The following is an 8,510-nucleotide window of genomic DNA, read 5'->3' on the forward strand; positions in this document are numbered from 1 at the left end:
AATGAATTTTCAGTTGGAAATTCACAGAATCACAGAATACTTGAGGTTGGAAGGGACCTGTGGAGATAATCAAGCAGGGTCACCCAGAGCACGTTGCACAGGATGGCATCTAGGCAGGTTTTAATTATGTCCAGAGAAGGAGACACCACAGCCTTTCTGGGCAACCTGTGCCAGTGCTCTGTCACCCGCACAGTAAGGGAGGGTTTTCTCATATTTAGCTGGAACTCCCATGGAAATTCATGAGATAAGCAACAACTATCAACTCAGAGAACCAACTACAAGTAATCTCTGAAAAAGATGGCGTAAAATCTTCATGGGGTAAAACACAATGAAGTCAGCACCTGTGGCTAAGTTGTCTGAAAGGTCCCACGTGAGAAGTAGGAAAGGAGTCTCAATCACGGGGGATTTCTCTTTGAAAATATACATCCATTTTGCAGTCAAGAACTTTATATTTGGCTTTGCTAGAATTCCTGCATCATTTTCACAATTAAGCTTTTATAATGTTAAGATTAAATTTAGATGAAACAGGCAATTATGGAATACATTGTTGCTTCTCCAGAAGAAACCCTAGACTTTTAAAAGTTAACCGGAAGTGAGCTTAATTGCCCCTATGGTATTCTGCCAGGAGGCACTTCCATGGCTGTTGTTTACAAGTATCATCTTCAAGAGAAATCTGCTATAGCCAATATAAACCAGTGAAAACAGCAAGCAGCCAACAAATGGACCTTAATGTTGGCCATCTCAGCTTTCACAGAACACAGTAAGGCATCAAAATAAAAGCTATTAAAAAAAAAAAAAAGTCCTGATTTATTACTGAAGGTGATTTTCTAGGTAGTGGGCACCATTTGATATTACTCAAATGAATATTTGTTTTATGAAAGTACAGCTCTACAGCTCTACATGTACATATACATCACAAATTAGTTTGTAGCATTCTTACAAGTCCTCCATGATGGTGTATTTGGAGCAACCTGCAGTGACCAGTCCAGTAGGAAGTGCTGAGAACATAAGATTTGCCATCCTGGACTGAACAAAAGGTCTCTTCTGTAATTATTTCCTGACAGTGGCCAACAGCAAATGTTCAGCAGCAGCAGCAAATGTTCTTACTATAGGGCAAGGAAAGACAAAGGCAAATTCCCTTTAGAATGTGTTGGTGCCTTGTAAAAAAAACCAGAGGTATGTTTCATTGGAGGCTTGTGAACAGATGTTTGGCCATGTCTGCATCTATCTTTGGGAGTAATTGCAATGAAATCTTGCAGAACAGATAACATATCTCCAACCTATTGCTTTCTGAAGGATCTCCAAGGATTAGAAGCAAGGGACAGCACCTGTTCTCTGGGACTTATATTCATCCAATCTGTGGCCCTTTATGCCTCCTTCCTTTTAAATACAGGAACCCAAGAGGAGAAATAGTACCACATCATATTGACCACATCCATTAATGAGAAACAAGAATTTCTGATCTTAAGAACATGATATAATAAAGTAATGAATTACTAGGTCATTTGGAATCAGCTACTAGTTTCAAGCTTTATTGCTTTAATGACAACTAGCAGACTTCATTTTTTAAAATTAAATAAATAACTGTGTCATACCACCACTTAATCGCAGAATCACAGAATCATAGACTACGCTGAGTTGGAAGGGACCCACAGGGATCAGACGCAACTATTTATCCCTTTCTTCTCATGCCTGAAGAACCACCTCCAAATCTCCATAATTAAAGGAATTTTGCATAGAGATTTGTACTTCCCAGATATGCAAAGGCCTAACTTACTTTCCTTCAATACTCCTTCAAACATTCCTGTATTCATTTAACAACAACAACAACAAAAAAGTATGTATATCATGGCTGTTATATTTATATATGTGTGTATATCTATACAGACACACAAATTTATACTTATGCAAATATACCTACATATAAATGTACAGGGATTGCTTGAGATGCTTGCTCAGGCCATGCACAGTAGCTCATGTTGATGTATAATGAAGCACCACTAGACAGAACAGTCACTTGTGGCAGGTAGCTAAGAAATTTCAATAAAGTAAACTCTCAGTATTATCAAAATTATACATTTGGGGCTGTTAGCATGGCCTAGAAAAAGATGAGGACAGGCTCATCTCATTAAATGAGAAGAAATAGTGGAATTAGCTTGAATCTAATTACAAGCCACACTATCTAATGTAAAAACATGACTGTTTTTTCACTCCCATTCATTTTGGCTAGTAATTAGTTTTGGCCTCTAAAATGCCACCCTTTAATCATCCAAACACAGATGTGATTTGCCGTGCAATTTAATCTTGCTTTAATGAAGAACTAATGGACGCATCGCAAATTACTTTCCCTGTTGGAGAAAAATTCTATTTCCTGCTTTTCAAAAGATCAAGAGTATCTTGTGATAATAGCCCAAGCGGCCCTGGCAGCCTCGTCGCACAGAGCAAACAAGCTCTTTTACTCAACTCCCAATTCAATGGAGAAAAAGAGGCTACAATTAGCAACAAAGCAGGGGAAACGCGGCATTACAGCCGAATCACTTTCTGCAGCTCAACCCCCAGCAACCACTGCCTTGTTAGAGCCAGGTCTAAAGTGTCAGGAGCGAACAATGTGCTGTGATAAATTACTCTCTTCAAACAGCTGCACTGCTAATTTTCAATTATACACACAAATGGCTCTCAGATTGGAAGAAAATGGAGTGCATGGGGAGAACAGTAGTAGATTTCTATGTTTGTTTGGTGGTGAGTGTGGAGGCGGGAGAGTGACATCCTGAAAAGAAAGCTGTAGCATGTGGAGTTGGTATTTCAACACCGGATGATGAGCCCTCCCAAATCTTACAGAACCTGGTGGCTTCCTTCTCACATCTATGCTAGGCTGATGGAGAAAAAGACACAGAACCAGTTAGATCCACTTTTAGAATAAAAAAACTTTGACCATTGGCTACATCAGCAGCCTTTGCAGCAGATGCAAGACAGCTGAACAAGTTGGAAACAGAGGTTTGAATCCCAGAAGAGCTGATTCCCTTTCTCAGCTTTTTAACAAAAGGGCAGTGGATTCCTTGTGCATCTTGAAGAGGGAGATGTGCTGAAGTAGGTGAACCCATGATTCTGTGTGGACACTGATGATATGTGTTTCATACCACCACAAATTTGCCCATGATCAAGGTAAAACTCTTTGCCATACAATCAACAACCGTACCACATCCTGATGCTGTAGGATTCAGATAACAAATTCTACAGAATTTATTTGGGCAAAAGATGCTACTGAAAATGTTTAGGAGTTTTGTTTAAGTCATGATTCCTATTTCTTAAACATCTGGGATGAAAAAGCAAATATGAAGGAACACTTAGGATTACTGTAAACAAGATGTGTCTCAGCTTCAACTAAAAAAAAAAAAATCTAGTCAATTTTTTAATGCCTTACAAACCTTCATTGTCCCATTGAAGACAACAGGTATACTTGATTTTGGCCCAACATAAGAAAGTTTTGATTGATGTTTAATCATGATTTGTTTTCTGAAAGATGGGGAACAAGTATCAGACCTCCGCAAAATCAAGCAGCTTGCATCAAGGTAATGAGTTCAGAATAAGTTTCACCAAAACCAGGAAAAATACAGCTGTTTTCCTTGCGCCATTTTGCCTGACCTTAGTTTTGATGAATAGCAGCAATTTTTTAGTGGGGGAAGTGTGTTTTGAATTTGTATGACTAAATTGAAATAACCTTTCAAATCATTTTCTTTAAGATTTGATACTCAGGTTTTGTGATTTGATCCTTGATATCAGAATTGGACTCCGGAAAGTAAACATTTCAAATCATTTCAAAATCTTGGGCAATTTGTACATTTTCATATGGGCAGAGAGAGAAAAAGTGATTTTGACAGATCGGAGTAGTGAATCTGCAATTTGAAAATGGCAATGTTGCCTGAACCAATGGCAAGTTTCCTAAAATACTTTGTTTGTAGTATAACATCAGCCTTTTGCCAAAAATGGCCATTCAGCACAGCTCTCATAAAGGCACAGGAAAGAGAATAGCTCAGTGTATAAAAGGCAAACACGCAAAGCTAGATTCTCAACAACTGCGTTATTGTAGTTCCTTTGATTTCATTATGAAACAACAGCACTGTGATTTACATCCTCTAAAGTTCTGATTCATAATGTTCTCTCTTTGCACACCTTCATTAGCATCATACTAACCCTAAATTCAGAGGGAGTTTTGAAACAGATTTTACGGTAACTGCAGTCCATGGTATCCCTGAGACAGTCAAATATGACATACGTTATTAAAATGTTTGTGGAAAAGGTTGGCAAAGTCATCATATTTGTTTTATAAATAGCTATCATTTCAAATGAAATGGGCAAAAAAAAAATAGTTGATTTTAATACTTTTCAGCCTAGCTTTTTTTTTTTTTTACTTCCAATAAATACTAATATTGTCTCATAATTATAAAGCACATTACCATACAAAAAGGATTATTTTTAAATTTAAAAATGCCAGTCACAATTTAAAATTACTTTTCTCAAATATGGCTCCTCAGAGAAGCTAAAGAGAGAAGAGAAAGTAAGGGGGGGTTGGAATGAGAGGGGCAGAGAGAGAGGATGCAATATTGAATTGTAACAAGACACTTTTATTTTTTTGCTGAAGTGGGATTTCACTCCCTCTAGTTCATAATCGTTACAGAAATTTAAACCTCAAACCATTTCAGTCCAAGCTTATACTAAGCTTGTTAGTGGTTTCTGATGCTGCATATGATAGTGCTACAGCATTACCATAAATCAGCAGAATTAACTATGATCTTCAGAAGCATGCCTGAAAGTGGGTGACAGAAGTCTGCAATTTGGTGCTCTGAATATTATGATAACATTCTATATTAAATGTTTATAATCTACTTAGAGCTGAGCTTCAAGTATATTTTATATTTGTGCTTTACCCAATATTAGAAATCACGGACTATTATGGCCTTCCATGTCTATGTTGTTTGTAATATCCAAAATTATAGAAAATACAAAAACACAAAGTGACCAAGAGTTTGTTTTCTTACCAATGCAATGTTATAAATATTAAGAAGTTAAAGTTTACCTACAGGTTTGAACATTTAAATGTACCTAGCAATAAATATACTTTACTCCTTTCCATTCATAAATAAAATAATCTACAGCACTGACCGGATTTTAGAAACTCCATCCTAATACAATTTAGAAACTCTCTGCTGGTGTTGGAGATACAGACTCAATTTTCCTTCCAGTCTTCATAAAAGTAACATATCTAAATTATTCATCTAAGAGTAAATAATGATGATGATTTGCAGAGAATAAAATTACAAACTCAACAGTTTTGCTGGCCAGTATAAAAATCAAGGTCGCCACCTTACACAAATAAATACTCTGATCCTAAGCAAGCATGATCCAAAATTTAAAAAAAAAAAAAATAGCCCTGTCTGTACTAGGTAGAGGATCCCGTTGCTATCCTCTCAACTTAAAAAATAAAAAATAAAAAATAAATAAAAAAAATTGAAGTATCTAGTATTTTTCTACATATATATATATAATTACAACTGGCTGCAGGATAGCAGAAGTACATGCTTTTTTTATCACAGACTTGCTGCATAAACAGTCTGAGAGACACAAATTATATCCTCAAATCAATATCTCCGGGCATTCTAGCAAAAGTAGGTCAAATTTATACCAGCTGATAATCTAACTTCATGACTTTTCAAGCAATTCTGAGCAAGAGCTAGAAAACAATGCTGCCTATATTGCTGAAAAGTGTGTTTAAGAGCAGCTTACTTCAGATGTAAACTACCAGAAATATGAACTAAGTAGGTGCTACTGCACATTTTTGTGGAAGGACCAATACAAACATCAACAGGCTGAGCTTGCTGCACTAGTTACTAGACATGGAAGGCAAAACAAGGATACCTGACATATTTTGTTGTGCAACAAGATGAATTAAGCCTGATTCAGAAAAAGTTTTATAATTAACAGACAAGAAAAACAGAAATGAACAAGTCCGTCGCTGTTTCTGCACCATCATTAGGCCCCAAATTGCCTACCATCACCAGCAACAAATGGCAAATGGAACCAAAATACCACCTCCATAGCATATGAGCCCTGTGCTCTCCTGTACGGCCAGATTATTAGCACCCTGCCTGGTACACTCTTAACACAGCTTACAAGGCAGGTGAAGAGACCAAAGGGGACTGTGCTGTGTTTGGGGATGCTCTTTCAGAGCAGCATAGGGCAGCAGCCAGGATTCTCGGTGATTCGGTCCTTCTACAAGTAAGCACATTCTCTTATCTCACACTGGTTCTGTTCAATATGCCCAGGGCTTTTTATGATCTCAGCTATGATCTTATCTTGCTTCTGGAAAGATTCAAAGAACACCAAACAACACAACATGTTTGTAAAAGTATGGAAAAATGGGAATTAAGGGCAAATATGTTGGAAAGTTTAAAAGTAGCATTCAATGTTTTGGATTGGTAATTGCTGAAAAGGAAATTATCTTCTGCAAAGATCGCTTCACAAATTCTAACAAGGCTGTAGGACCTATTGATCTGCTGTGTAAGTGCTGGTCATGCAAGTTACAGCTGCGCAGAGACAGCCCAGCCAGCGTTTCAGTTTTTCTCAGTTCCCCTCTCTTTCTTTCACACATGTGCATCCCACACTTGCCTCTAACAATTGTGAAATTTTGTCTGATTTTTTTTTTTTGTTATTTTTTTGTTAACACAAAATAAATTTGTATGTCTGCATAGTCCATGAATCTTGAAGATGAATTAAAGCTGAAAATAAGGACAAATTGACACAGCAACATCTGTGGATGACATTTTCACACATATGTATCATAAAGTGAAAGAGCACGGTGTGCCTGGTTCATCCCTAATAAGAATAAACAGAGTCTATTCAGTGTGCTCTCTCCCAGCCAAGACTGCCCACCTGTGCTCTACACTCGCCACAGGAAACCATGCACGGGTGCCTATGGGTTCTGCCCGGATGGGCTGGTTTTCGCCTTGTAGATCCATACATAGTTAAATCATATTGATTCCTCTGTGGTTCAGTACTAGCGAATGACCTTGAAGGTGCAGCTTTAGCATTGCTAAAGATGAACTACACCAATGGACAATAGCTACTCACCATGATACATGGCAGGTAAATGAGAAGCAAATGCCACCTCTTCTTTCATTACTTTCATCCCCACTCCAGGCTATTTTGGAGGTTCTTTACACACTTTTTTGTTCCGAATACTTAGAAGTGTAGATGAAAACTCCAGTGAGTGGGTTTCCTGTAAGTTTTATTAGAGCTTTTAAGTTTCTTTAAGCTGTAGCATCTTCCAAAGTGAAGGACGAAAGCAGGGATTTACCCTCACGACATGCACTGAAATATATTTTTTGTGCTAGTATGAAAACTATGAATTAGCATATGGTGATGTTCCTGAAATTAGAAGCCCCATGGACTAACCACTTTATGATATTTATGCTTTGCTTCATAATGCATTCTCCACAGATGAATCAAAGGGCCAAATGCAATTGCTGTTGTGAGATAATAAAGCATGAAGTGGTGTGCTTGGAATTAAATTTACATAAGATGAAAGATGGTGGAAAGTTTATGATGATAGTAACAATCGGTGAGCATACTGTGGTTCTGGCTTCTCAGAAACGGCTGAACAAAGTACCGCATCATGAGCATGAATAATTAAAGCAGTATCTGGGGATTCAATCAATTTAAAAAGGAAGAAGGAAAGTTTTCTTGTATTTTCCTGGCTTTTATAAACAGAGCTGTCCAGGACCCATATCAGAGTTATTTCCCAAAAATAGTCTCATAATATTGTGTGGTTTGCTGTTCCTGTGTTCGCTTCTCTCACAGAGAAGTGTCTTATAGTTAGCAGAACATCTACTGGATTAAGCTAGGCAGAATTCTGCACAGAGCACATGGATTCAGGTCAGTCTATAGTTTCAGCCTTTTCATTTTCATTTTTCACTCTGTGAGTGAGACAGCCTTGTGTCTCTGACCCCTCTCTGCTGCTCTGGAAAGTCACTGCAAAGAGGCAGCCCCTTACCTTGTAGACTATGGTCACTGCAATTGTGTCACAGTGTGTCACAGGGACTTCTGCCTGTCCCACTGCCCAATGCTTTGTGAGCCCTCAGAATGGAAACACACACGGTGATAATTATTATCATTCACATATTCAAAGTACCTCAACAATCAGTACTCCTCTTATGCTCACATCATCTTCCTTGCACCTGGGGGAAACTGAGGCATGGAGAAATTAAAATGTTTCAAACCCAACTTTTGCTTTCTGGAACACAAGGCATCCAGTTTCAAAGACTTTGTAAGTCTGCAGCATTAAGGTGAAGTTATATTCAAGGCATGTGAATGCTCGGGCCTTTTAGAGGAATAGCTAGTTGGGGACAGAAAATTAGAGATTCCCTCAAAAAGCAGATGGCCCCCCACTTGGTGTCATGTGGCACTTTTGTGGAACAGGAAAGACTGGAATTCAGGACTTCTCAACCCTTAAATTT

The sequence above is a fragment of the Cygnus olor genome, chromosome 9 (genome assembly GCF_009769625.2).
Source record: "Cygnus olor isolate bCygOlo1 chromosome 9, bCygOlo1.pri.v2, whole genome shotgun sequence".
NCBI classification, from domain to species: domain Eukaryota; kingdom Metazoa; phylum Chordata; class Aves; order Anseriformes; family Anatidae; genus Cygnus; species Cygnus olor.